Raw genomic sequence first — 12,360 nt, forward strand, 5'->3', positions numbered from 1 at the left:
ATTCGTTTGAGGATAGTCTTTTAGAAACATGAATTACCATTGGGAAAACTGCAGAGATTGTCGTCCTCGATGGACAGCCATGTTGCTTCTATTAACTGTTGTAACTGTTGCACAGTTACAGTATTACCAGGCTCAACTATTCAAAAATCACGAGTCTGCCTTAAATCATGAGACCTTTAAAAATAATACATTTTGGGTTCTCTATTTGCCCTCTGGGGTTGCTCATGTCCAAGCCCCCTGACAACAATTCTGGGCCCTGGGGCAGAACAGTCAATGGCCCCCCTAGAAAGGGATGGCTGAGGTCCAAGTGGGCTTCTGCCAGAAGTTTTTACTTATTTATTATGTGCCATGCAGGGTCCCGGGTGGCTGAGGAGGCGATATCTGGTAATTAGCTTTCCAGGTCCCTTGTACTCCCCAGGGAGATTACCAATGAAGCTAGGTAGCAGATACCGCCTCCTCAGTTGTCCGGGAACCTGCATGGCGGATAATAAATAAGCTTGGCTTGGGGGAGGGGCAGAGAGCTCAAGTGGCGGAGGTCTCGGGGGAGGGGGGATGTGGAGGAGAGGAGAATACGTATCTATCCTACCATCCGCCCAGGCTCTTTAAATTTCTGGGCCCTGGGACAATTGTCCCTCTTGTCCCCTCCCCCACCCCATGTTGGCAGGCCTGCTCATGTCACATGTTGAAGATTTTTCTCTGCTGTCGTGAGGGTTGGAACTTGCTAATTATGAGAATCTCAGGCTTTACAAAAAAATTCAATTTAATTTTTAACAAAATCACTTGTGGTGTTTTTCTTAAAGCCCATCATAAGACTTGTGATTAAAATTGTAAGAGCAGCCAACGCTGAGTTAGTAAAGTGATCTGTGCATTAGAAAAGTGTACTGTAGAGGCTCACATAGACTTCCTCAGAAAAGATATTTGAAAGGCTTTTGCAAATTACAGCATTAACTAAATTTACCTGCTGTTCAAATGCAAATAATTTGTCACATGAGTGAAATCCTCTTTGCAAAATATGGAAATGGAAAACAAGAGTAAAGGAGAAAGGATAGAGGTCAGATTTCTTCTTTAAAAATAGGGCAAAGGAAAGCTTAGACAGAAGCTTAGTAAGACTGGAGGGAATGCCATGGAAAAAATGTCACCAGGCATTCCCGGAGTCTGCACCTGTGCAAGAGCAGCAGCCACAGCCCCTGTTAGTATTCAGCCTCTTGTTTGGGTAGTCTTGTGCATTTTTTTCCTGCACACTAGGTTCTTATAAAAATAGGGGGGAAAGGGCTTAAGCCAGGTGTGCTACAGTGAGTATGTATAAATTACCCAGAAGAAATCAATCAACAGACGCCTTCCATTTATAGACCACTCCTGATGTGACTATCCCTAGATCGTCCTGGTTCTAGGCATTTCCCAAATCTGCAGAGCAAAACTGGGTTCTGGAGTTTCCACTAGAAACAGTGAATCCTCAGTGATAGTGGAAACATTACTAGAACTCCTGAAGGAAAAACAAATGTGCAGGACTGTACGGTATATATTCAGTAAATGCGAAGATCTGGACTGATTCATTCCATGTCAGAGAGAGGTTAAACATTCCACCACTCTGACACAGCCACTTCAGATATTGCTTGTAATGGCTAATGCTGTTAAAGGAGCACTGGTGAAAGAAACTGCTGCTTTGTGTGGAACAGCTGGAATTGTTACCAGGAGCTGTATTATGGGCATCCTTCCTGGGATGGAAAAATCTCATGGGAGAAAGATGATGAGAATTAACCTGGAAATGTTAAATGCTGATACAGTTATAGATTGCCCTAAGGTCAGAGCTCATAACGTGGGACTCTGTGTTGCTGCGTTGCCGTGGGAGTATTCCAGGGAAGGAATTGTAGCTCAGGGAGTCACAGTTCCCTCCCTGATCCCCTTCCAGCCCGTCCCTTGCCCCAGGAGGTAATAATTTAGAACTTTATTTTGGTATAGGTCAACAATAAATGAGTAACAGTCCCCTTAAAGCTTTGCTCAAGCCCCACCTATCTGGTCAAGGAGCAGCAGGTAGAGGAAGTAAGTGCCTGTGCAACACCCTTTATGCCTCTGCCCACAGAACCATGTTTCAGGTAGCTGACAGAGGGGCATAAGTGTGGGGGAAGAGAGAGGAGACTCAATCTTCCCCTTATGCTCCTGCAGGAGTGCACAGCTTGAGCTCGTCCTGGTCATTCATGGCTTACGCTGGGAACGTTTTCTGGATTCTGCCAGTGTCCTCAAGGGTTTGTGTTTTCTACAACATCACCTCATCTGAATGCATCACAATATTACTGAGCAGCCAGATCTCCTAAAGGGATACTTTCCTCCTCCATGAATTACATTAGAATAAATAGAGCTTTTTGTAGCAATCGCACCATCAAAATAACTTTTACTAGTTACAGATGAGGGTAATAGCAGCAACAACTGACCACAAACTATCTTTTACTACACAGTACAGGCAGAAAGTAGCAAAGTGCACAGAACACATCTCCCAATCCCACAGTGAGGAGAGAGCAGTGACTCTTTTACAGACTTCCTGGGACACTGCAGGAGACCCTCTGTGGTGTAGGAACTCCATAATTCTGAGAAGGCAGAGTTGAGGCAGACAGGGAGATGAGCAGCCACTCTTTGCAGCATGCTGCACTTCTCAGGTCCTGGCAGGCCTCTGAGCAGAAATCCATCTGGAAGTGACTACTACTGGAATTAAAAGTAACCCCTTCCATGTCTGCAATTTGGAGGTGTGGGGGGTGTGTTTCACTGCTGCAGCTAGGAGGACTGCTTGCTGGAATGGCTTCCTCAGGAGATATGCTGTTAAATGTGGGAGTTTGTGCTAGAGAGTATCTCAGAGAAGAGAAGCTGGATCAAAAGAAACCTGGGGAACAGTGGAGGCCTGGGCAGACATGTGGTTTATTCAGTCAGTTGCAGAGAGATGAGGAAAGGATTTAAAAATGGCAAAAAGGAAGTGAAGCTACACTAGGGATGAATTTGGACCAATAAGTGTTAAATGTTCACAGACTGCAAGAGGGTGATCAGTTGCAGATTGACACTGAATGAAAGCTAAAACCACGAGCTCAGTGTCTGGAAAGCAGATGGAAGACATCATTATAGAACAAATCAGACAACATCATAATGGTACTCTACCAAAAGTTAAATGGGCCCAATTCATCCTAGTGGCAGTCCACTGACTTTATTGAAATGTAGAACTGGGTAAAAAATTTTCAAGTAATTGTTTTTCAATTCAAAAGGGCATTTCAATTTCAACTTTGGCCGATTTAAAAAAACAAACAAAACAACAACATATACAAAAAAGGGAAAACATCCCAAATGGCAAAATAGAAATGAAAAATTTTAATAAAAAAAATCTTTTCCAGGCAACTGAAAATGTTTGGTTGACACAAAACACATTGAAAAATTGATACCCTGCCCCCCCAAAAAATAACCCAAAACCCCACAAAACACTTTGTCAATTTGAAATGTTTCAATTGATTTAAAGTGACTTTTTTATCTGATGAATAATGAAAAATCTTTTAAAATATTTCATTTTGGTTTGAATCAAGCCAGATTTTATTTTTACGGTGTGATCCTCGAATTGAAAACCCATTATTTGGTCAGCTCTAGTAGAATTGCTTCGGGCATGAATTGACCTTGATGCAACCACTCATCCTTTTGGAGACCACATTACTGGAGTCCGATTGTTAAAGAACTGGTACAGAAGTGGGTTACAATGTTGATATGGAAAGATTGGGTGGAGAAAACTGATTTTACATTGATTAGAAAAGAAGAGATTAAGATGGGATATAATGGAAGGGCATTGGAAGGAAAGTAGGGATGTCGCAAAGCTATACAAAAGGTTAAGAGGATCAAAAATAAGGGCACAAATTCAAGCAAAGAAGGGAACCAGCAGAACAGATGCTGAGGAAAAGTAAGGAGGCAGTCACATTATGGAGCTGAAACTATGGAATATTAAAAGAACTGGTGGTACCTAATAGGGAAGTGAAAACAAAGATAGAGAATAATGCTGCTATACAGTGTTACTACAGTTTGCTCAGAAACTAACAAGAAGCAGTGCAGTTATTGTAATATTCCTGTGGTGGCTAACCCAACAGTATTAATAGTGAACAAACGTAGACATTCCCATTCTTTCTTCCCTTTCTTCCCCTACACTTCAGTTGAAAGAGTTGCTTAGAAAATTAGAGCTTGTGCAAAGCCAATAAGAACTTCTTGGATTTCACATTAAAGCGCAATACGTTCCTATTATGATTGATTAATAACAGAAGAATTAACCTTGCCTGTTGCCATCTGTGGCTGCCAGCAGCAGTAACCCCCTACCCCTAAAAAGATCTTTTTCAGAATCTCTAGATGTTGATGCGTCAGTAGTGATTTGGAGTAAGGATTGGGGTGGGAGGAGAATAATGGAGATGCTGGATGTTTCTCAAGCACTCAACTCAATACCTTCAAGAGACTGAAGAAGTGGAGAAGTAATATAATAGGAGTTGGTGCTGGTGAAACTGGGAAAACTTTCAGATCACAACAAAAGCTGGTAATCTTTCCCTCTTGCTCCTCCACTCCATTGAAAATTCCTAGGTGCAATGCAAATGCTTAGTGGTGTATAATAAATAATCCCTTTTAAGAATGCTACATAAATGACATAACATCGCTGACATCAGGTCAAGAGGCAATCTATTATAGAGATCTTTTGCAGCATGGCTGAGAAACAGTCTTCTACTTTCACTAAATTCTTCATTCATTTTACATTGCGATCACTATCAGGCAGGTGAAATCTGTGGAAGTTTTGCCTGAGTGCGGACCTCAAGATTTGGCCTTTTCTGAGGGTGATTTCTCCAGGCTTTGTTTTCCCTGTTCCAAGCTATATTTTGTTGATTCAGTTCAAACTCTACTTTGGATGCCTCTCCTACAACAGAATCCTTTGCATTGTATGATACAAAATTCCCCTTGGACCATTAGCTTCTGGGGGAAGGGGGTGACTGCTACCAGTGCCTCACCAGATAGCTGTGCCATCTTGTTGCTGTTTGACCCAAACACCTGCTGGAGGCCTGAAAATAAAGGCAGTTACTCATTCAGTTTGCCAGGGAAAGATAAAGATAGTGTAGCATGTTTTTAAAAAGCTTTCTTTATGTGATATATTTAGGACTTATGAGGGGAAAGAATTGGACAGTCCTTTATTTATCTTCACAACAGGTGCAGCAGCATGGAGAGGCATAAAGGCAGCATTTTGCAAATGACAATTCTCCCAAGTACAAAGCACCCTCTAGTGCACTGAAAAGAGAATCCCCTTTCATATGTGCCTTTCAATCTTAGGTTTTTGGGTTTTTTTAGTGTAATCTTGGTAAGCTTGTCCTGTACATTGTTTTATGAGTAAAGCAGGTTGACTTTTGGTCTGAAGTAAGAACAGTGTCAGCCAAGACTGATTTTTGCCTTGTTATCTTACTGTTGTATCAATTGAGTTAGAAAAGTCTTGATTGAAAATAAAAAATTGGCAAATGCAGGCTTTTCAGTGAAGCAGTAACTACTAGTGCAGCTTCTCCAGTTTTCACCATAATCAAGTTTGGTGGGTTTTTGTCTTTTTGCCCATGCAAACTGCTTTTCAAGCAGATTAAGACGATAGTAGTAAGACTATAAAAACAAACATCAGAGAGACGGAGGCTGAAGGTCAAAATATAAATTCAAGAGACAGACTGATACCTTGGGAGGAAGTGTGGGAGCAACACTTGGAAATAAGCTATGAGGTGGCAAAAACAGCTCAAGAGTAATTCAGGCCCCCTCCGGCAACTGAATCTATGCAGGTGGACCCTTGCCCAGAGCTGAACATGGGCACAGGGGCCCACCTAGGGGATCTAGTTACATGGTCGACATGCTTGGAACCCTTCTTTTTACAAAGGCTTTAAAACTATTAGCTAGAAGAGAATTTATGAAGAATTGACAGAGGAAATAAATTAGGGTCCGCCCCTTCACTCCCCACATCCAAAATGTGAAAATGCTCGTGCCATTGAAAAGGTGGCAGTGAAATTCACACACCCATAGCTTTATTTGAGTAATTGTGAATGACCAGTATGTAACTAGGTTGTGCATGAATCCTGCCATGGGGACTGGTGCTCCAACTAATAGAACTAAAAGGAGGGAGGGAGGCCCTGGGACAGGAGAGAAGTTTTAAAGCCAGTTCTGCAGAAGAAAAATGGTGAGGGCAACAGCAAAATATTTTCATGCTTGCCCCATGTCTTACTACTACACAGAAAGAACAGCAGCAGCTGCACCACCCATTTGGGGGCTATATTAGGAGGACTGCCCAGGCTCAGCCTTAGGGGGTTTGAACTGGGAATGAAACTGAAGTCTGCTAATTAGTTAAAGTGTAACTTATGATACAGCAAAGCATCATTCTTCAGAAGCAAGACTCTGCAATAGTTACTGAAGGACTAGATCTGAGTGAAATGAAAAGTAGCAGTGGTAGTAAATGATACTTGTACTGTATATTGAGTAGCGATGGTCAACATTTTTTCAATTAAGATTTTTCTAAGAAACTTGTTGTCAGTAACTTGAATTTCAACAAAAAACCCTGAACATTTGAGTAAAATTTTCATGTAATTTTTTTGTTTTGATTTTGGAAAAATTAGGAATAGAAGACTGTTCATAATTTTTGTTAGTCTTTCAACCATCTCCAATATTGAGACTAAGATTGAAGATACTACTGAGGATTGTAATAAGAAATCTTACAAAAGGGTTGCCTAAATTTGGCTAAAATTTGCATAGAAAGCTTTGAAATGGCTTATTTGGCTGTATCTGTTATCAGAACAATTATCAGTCTGGGTGTAACTAAATCTGTTTTACTAAATATTTGACCATTCTAACTAGTTTCAAGACTTCTGAAATAATTTATTTGATAATATAATAAAGTAAGGGAGTAAAAACACAGGTGGGGAAAAACCAACAATAGAGGAACAGGCTATTCAGACTGAGCTAAGGGCTCGATCTTCACTTCTCCACCAAAGCCTGTACTGCATCTCCTTTTTCCCTTCTCTCCCCAGAGACTCTTCTTCCTGCAGATGTGGTTTGCATACAGCTTTCTCCAGACGTGTCAATTTTATGCTACTTACAGTAGCTAAATTGGATCAGTAAAAAGCCAAATAAGGCAAAACATGCTACTTCTGTAGAGTATTTCCATTCCCTGCAAGTATGGAGGAGAAATGGGAACATTCTACATGGCCAAACCTCTGATAGTCTTTGCAAACCCTTAGAAAATAAAGCTGGCGGACAACTGACAAATGCGTTTGAACTGGGACTAAGAATGATCATTTAAGACAGTGTTTCTCAGCCTTTTTGATACCAGGGACCATCTTGCTGCCTTCCTAAACTGTGTCAGGAAGATCTCAGAGGCTAGTGCTGATCACAGACTGGTCGTTGAGAAATACTGATTTACATCATGACCATGGTTTATTTCCTAGATTGGGAAGAATAAACAAACACAAATTTATGGAGCTCTTTGCCCCGTACTGGTTGCACCTGTTCCATGGGATGGTGTCCACAAATAGTTTGAACTGGTTTGAGAGTTGGCAGTTTTACAAAAGCATGACCAAGTGTTTGTCCATGACAGTTTTTAGGGAGGTGGTTAATTAATGGCCACACATGACTAACATTGGTAAAAGGAAATGATGAGGGAAAGGCAAGGTGGGGCAGAGTGAATGATTGTAATAATTTCTTCTGATTTATTAATGTGAGACTTATTTTTGTTAGTCACCAGGAAAAGTGTAAAGGGCACTAAAATCAACTGTATCACTAGAAATTCTTTGGGATTGCCACTCCTGATCTTATCATCTTTTGACATTAGTTGGCAGGATACCCACTGATGTATTTGCCTTATTAATCTAATGGGTGTGAAATTTTAAACAGGCTGAAACAGCTAAATTAAAATAACAGCAATAGGTCTGATCCTGCAGACCTTACTTAGGTGAAACTATAGATATTGTAGGGTATGATCCAATTCCCATTGAAATCTATGTGATTCTTTCTGTTGATTTCATCAGATCTGGATAAAGGCCTTAATTCATTAATTAATTATGATGACTCTGTACAAGAAGCCTGTCTGTACAGTGACAGATTCCACTAAATGGGTATGCTTCTACAATCTTTACTCAATCAAGGAGTCATTTAAATCAGTGGGATTACGTGTATAAGTATGTACTGGGGGATTGGGCCCTAAAACCTATTCTGGAAACTTCCCACTTTAGGGAATTAGTGACCTCAATATGCTGTATTTCAATGGGAGTTTTGTCTAAGTACAACCTGGGACCCTGTGCAGAACTGCCTTAAAAAAATCTAATTATACTTACAAACAATGCCCTTGAGCTGTTTATATCAATGGCATCAAAAATTCACTGCTGAGGTCACTGTAATAAGATATATATTAAAATGTTAAACTAGTTTCTGATTCCGCAAATCCTTACGTGTGTTAGTAATCTCATTGGCTTCAGTAGGATTCCTCCTGTGAATAAGGAGGTGCATGATCAGGATCGTCACAGACTGCTTCTTTTGGAAGTATCAGAGGAAACTTATTGTTGAGATGCTACTGTGATTGCTCTCTTCTAGGCCAAACAAAATACAAAGTTCTATGCCTGTAGCCTTTCTTTGCTCTTCCTTTTCCATCGTATTCAAAAGTAGAGGGTTTCCTAAATGAGTCCTTTCAGCCTGCCAGTGTATAGTGAGTCTTGCTAGCACAAAGGTAATCGTAATTAATTAATTTCATTCCTTCACACCCTGGAAATTGTTTTGAGGACAGGCATTAGCTGGATCTGAAATCTCACTATAGAAGTACAGCTGAAGCTTTTGACCTACCAAGAAGCATTAAGAATCAACCAAAGTCTCTTAAGTATTTATAAGATGAACATATTATCACCCTAAGCTGCTTGAGGTAGATGAGATGGATGTGATGATGTTGTGCACTATGTACACATATCTTTTTCAGAATTAATTCTCATTTTAAATAAACTCTGAACCATAGCTCTACATTCTTTCAAGATCCAAGGGTTCTATATCATTGCTGCCTTATGTACCGGAATGTAGGCTCATCCAAAATGCCTTGTTTGTTCCATCCCCATTACATTTTTTGTTCAAAGTCTACTGAAATTATTTTGAAATATAACCATAGTATTCTGTTAAATTGTCTATGCTCTAACTTTTTCATTTAACCTGATTTAGTCTTTTAAAAAGAACATCCTCCCCTCTTTCCCCCCAAAAAAACCAACCCTCCCACTAAACTCCAAACAAAAATCCCCTCAAATGATTTTGCCTAAACATTACTAAAACGTTTCCAATTTTGTTTCGGTCAGTAATCTCAGAATGCATTTTGATTAAGATGTGTTGTGTTATATCTAGTCAAATAACATATCAAATAAAAAGGACACTTAATACACACATAAATCATTCACATTACATATAAGGTACTTTAGAAGGGGCTTGGCTCTCATAGAGGATTAGGCTCTCATATTAGTGCATGCGTTTGGTGTAGCTATTTTCAGTGGGATACTTCATCCATCATTGTCCATGGGCTCTAAGGAAAGCAAGCAAGTAAATTCATCATCACAGCCTGTCAACACTAGTTGTTTAGAGGTCAATCCTGCAAAGTGCGTAGCTTCACCTGTGAGGTGCTAAAACCCTCAAATCCCACAGAAAGTTGTTCAGCTCCTTGCTCTTACTGATGCCAGGAAAAAAAATTCAGAAAGGCTATTAAAATAATGCAATTTGCACTGATATGTCAATGTTAAATCAAACGGTGTATTGTTTTAACACTATGTATACCTATGCATAAATGGGGTTTTCTGAGATTTTTAAAGATTGGTGCTAGATTCAATTTTGTTCATAAGATGGGTTTTATAAGCAACCTAAAAAATAAAATGAAGTTCCAATCCTGCAAGGTGCTGAGCACTTCCTATGAAGTGCTGAGGGCCCATAACTCTATTGAAGTCATTGAGATTGGAGGATACTCCATACTATGAAGGATCTGGCCCTTAGGAAAAGGAAGTAAATTAGGGGCAAAATTCTGATCTCAGTTAAACCAGTGTAAAATAAGGACTTCATCTGGTTACTCTTGGTTTACAATGATATAACTGAAATCAGAATCTAACCTTATCTGTCTAAAGACTTCCCTTGATTAGGTGGGCTCAATTATAAATACTACAGCTTTTGGAATTATTAGTGACTGAAAAACATGTTTATACACTGGGTGATAGAAAGTAAGGGCCTGACCCTGCAAACCCTTACTCATGTGAGTAAGAATTTGTATGAGTCAAGCTTTTAGGGTCAGCCCCTAAAATTTGAAAGAAAAGTTTTGTGCTTCATTCAGTCAATCTGTACATTTTCTGTGGCTTACATATTGTCAGTAATTTGTCCACAGAATCCTTTATCACTGCCCAAAGAGTTTACAATCTATCTTTATTTTTGTCTGATACAGCACTGAGTACATTGTCAATGCTAAACAAATAATAAGAATAAGAGTGAAAACTGTTACCCAAGAACATCCCACCTGTCTATCCACAAAAAATTGTTAATTATGAAAGATAAATGACGATGGAGTCTCACATCGCTTGTCAAGTACAAGGATTCGGCAAACACTATATAAGTAATGTACATCTGATATATGTAATAATTAGCTTTGGTTTTCTCATTGAAAGAGTTCCAAAACAGTAACAGATGAATTTTTTTAAAATTAAAATATCAAAAGGCAATAGTTATTAAACTTCTTAAATCATTCCAAAATCTCTCTCACACACATCTGTATCTTGTTAACAAGCTATGTACCTAGGGACTTCAATGGGAGTTTTGCCTCTCAAAGGGGTGCAGGAAAAATGGCATAGTTTTTTGTCCTACACTGTCCTTTTCCTGAAATCAAGCATAATAATGTCTCCAGTGCAGCAAAATATACCATCATAGTTTGATTTATATAGAAAAACTTAATTGTCTTAAACATCACACATACAGAATACATGTGGGTCAAATTATTTAAACTGATTTATGATCATGTCCTTTAAAAGTCTAATATAGACCTGACCTTTATCTTCAAGAAGTGAGCTGTTGAAAACCATAGATAAGTACTGATCTTTGAAAACACATATGAATCCTCATGTCATATTTTTCAGGTTTAAGATAATTTTATAGCCAGAAATAAATAAATGAAAAATTATACCTCAAAAATCTTACATACTTCAAAAGGAGAATGCAATACTTGCTCCATCAAGTAGCTCCTTAAAGTTCTCTGATAAACTGTTTTTTAAAATAGTTGTAGGTCAATTCAATTTTGTACTGGAGTCCTACTTTAATATAGTCCCTTTGTTTAAATTAATTAATAATATAACTAAACTATGTAATACTAGCATACTGCTTGGGGCTGACACTCATGGATACTATTAATTATTCCAGTGCAAGATGGTTTAAAGGGTATCTTTTTGTGTTTTGTTAAGACACATAATTAAAAAAAAGGCTCTGGGGTTATGCTTACCAGTTGTCTTGGTGGGTTCCGGCATTGTTATACTATTTATTCCCAATGAGTTTCAGTCCTTCAGATTCAACAACTAGTAGCCCCAAGTCCAGTTGAGAATTTGCAGATCAATATGACAAGCAGAGGGGGAGAAGAATTCCTCTGCTTTATATACTACATTGAAATATCAATCAAAATAGCACCTCCTCTCTTTTCAATGCAAACACTTTGAAAATTGGCAGTTATGGGAACCACTCTTACATCTGTTGTCTGCAGCCTCTCTGCTCTCTTGGCTTTTGGAAGGAATCTCTGTTGCATTTCATGTGGCTGATGAGAACATCTATAACTTTCTATATTCAGCAGCACCACACACTCACACTCTCTGTTACACACACAGTCTCACACACAGAGGAATAAAAAGGGATTGCCAGGCTATCAAAGGGCTTGCCAGCATGCAGAACTGATATGAACTGTTTGTATACAATTACTTTTTTTCCATGGCATAAGACGAACACAAATAGATACATAGTAACGTTTAACTTTTTCCCTCCCTTTGTAAGAAAATTTGCTCAAAGTCAGGACAAAGGACCATGAGCTGAATACTTTATGTAACTTTTTATGCAAGGAAAGAGGATTCTTCTGTGTCCCTATTGGAGCTATGGAGCTTCATTTCCCCTAGCCCTTTTTTGGTACCCGCTATACTTGTGTGGATCCCGTCATTGCAGTCATGATCATTTCAGCATAGGTGGACAATGTAGGGTTCCTTTCAGCACTGCTCATTTGTCAATTGGAGAAGTCACTGCTGAGAGTCGTGGTGCTTTTCCGTACCCCCAGAGGTGAACGTGACTCCTAGCCTCCTCCAGCCCAGGAAGCAAGAT

General features: G+C 39.3%; 1 long non-coding RNA gene across 1 annotated transcript in view; it reads right to left on the reverse strand.

Annotated features, from left to right (window-relative positions):
- LOC137145345 (uncharacterized) overlaps nt 1-11,616 on the reverse strand; it is a 31,189-nt gene extending 19,573 nt beyond the window's left edge. Inside the window, exon 1 of the long non-coding RNA XR_010917631.1 lies at nt 11,504-11,616. This is a non-coding gene — a long non-coding RNA (uncharacterized lncRNA). The remainder of the gene's footprint in view (nt 1-11,503) is intronic.
- Nucleotides 11,617-12,360: the final 744 nt, after the last annotated feature.

The sequence above is a fragment of the Emydura macquarii genome, unplaced genomic scaffold, assembly GCF_026122565.2.
Source record: "Emydura macquarii macquarii isolate MOO-44397 ecotype Brisbane River unplaced genomic scaffold, CSIRO-AGI_Emac_v2 contig_3530, whole genome shotgun sequence".
Classification (NCBI taxonomy): Eukaryota; Metazoa; Chordata; order Testudines; family Chelidae; genus Emydura; species Emydura macquarii.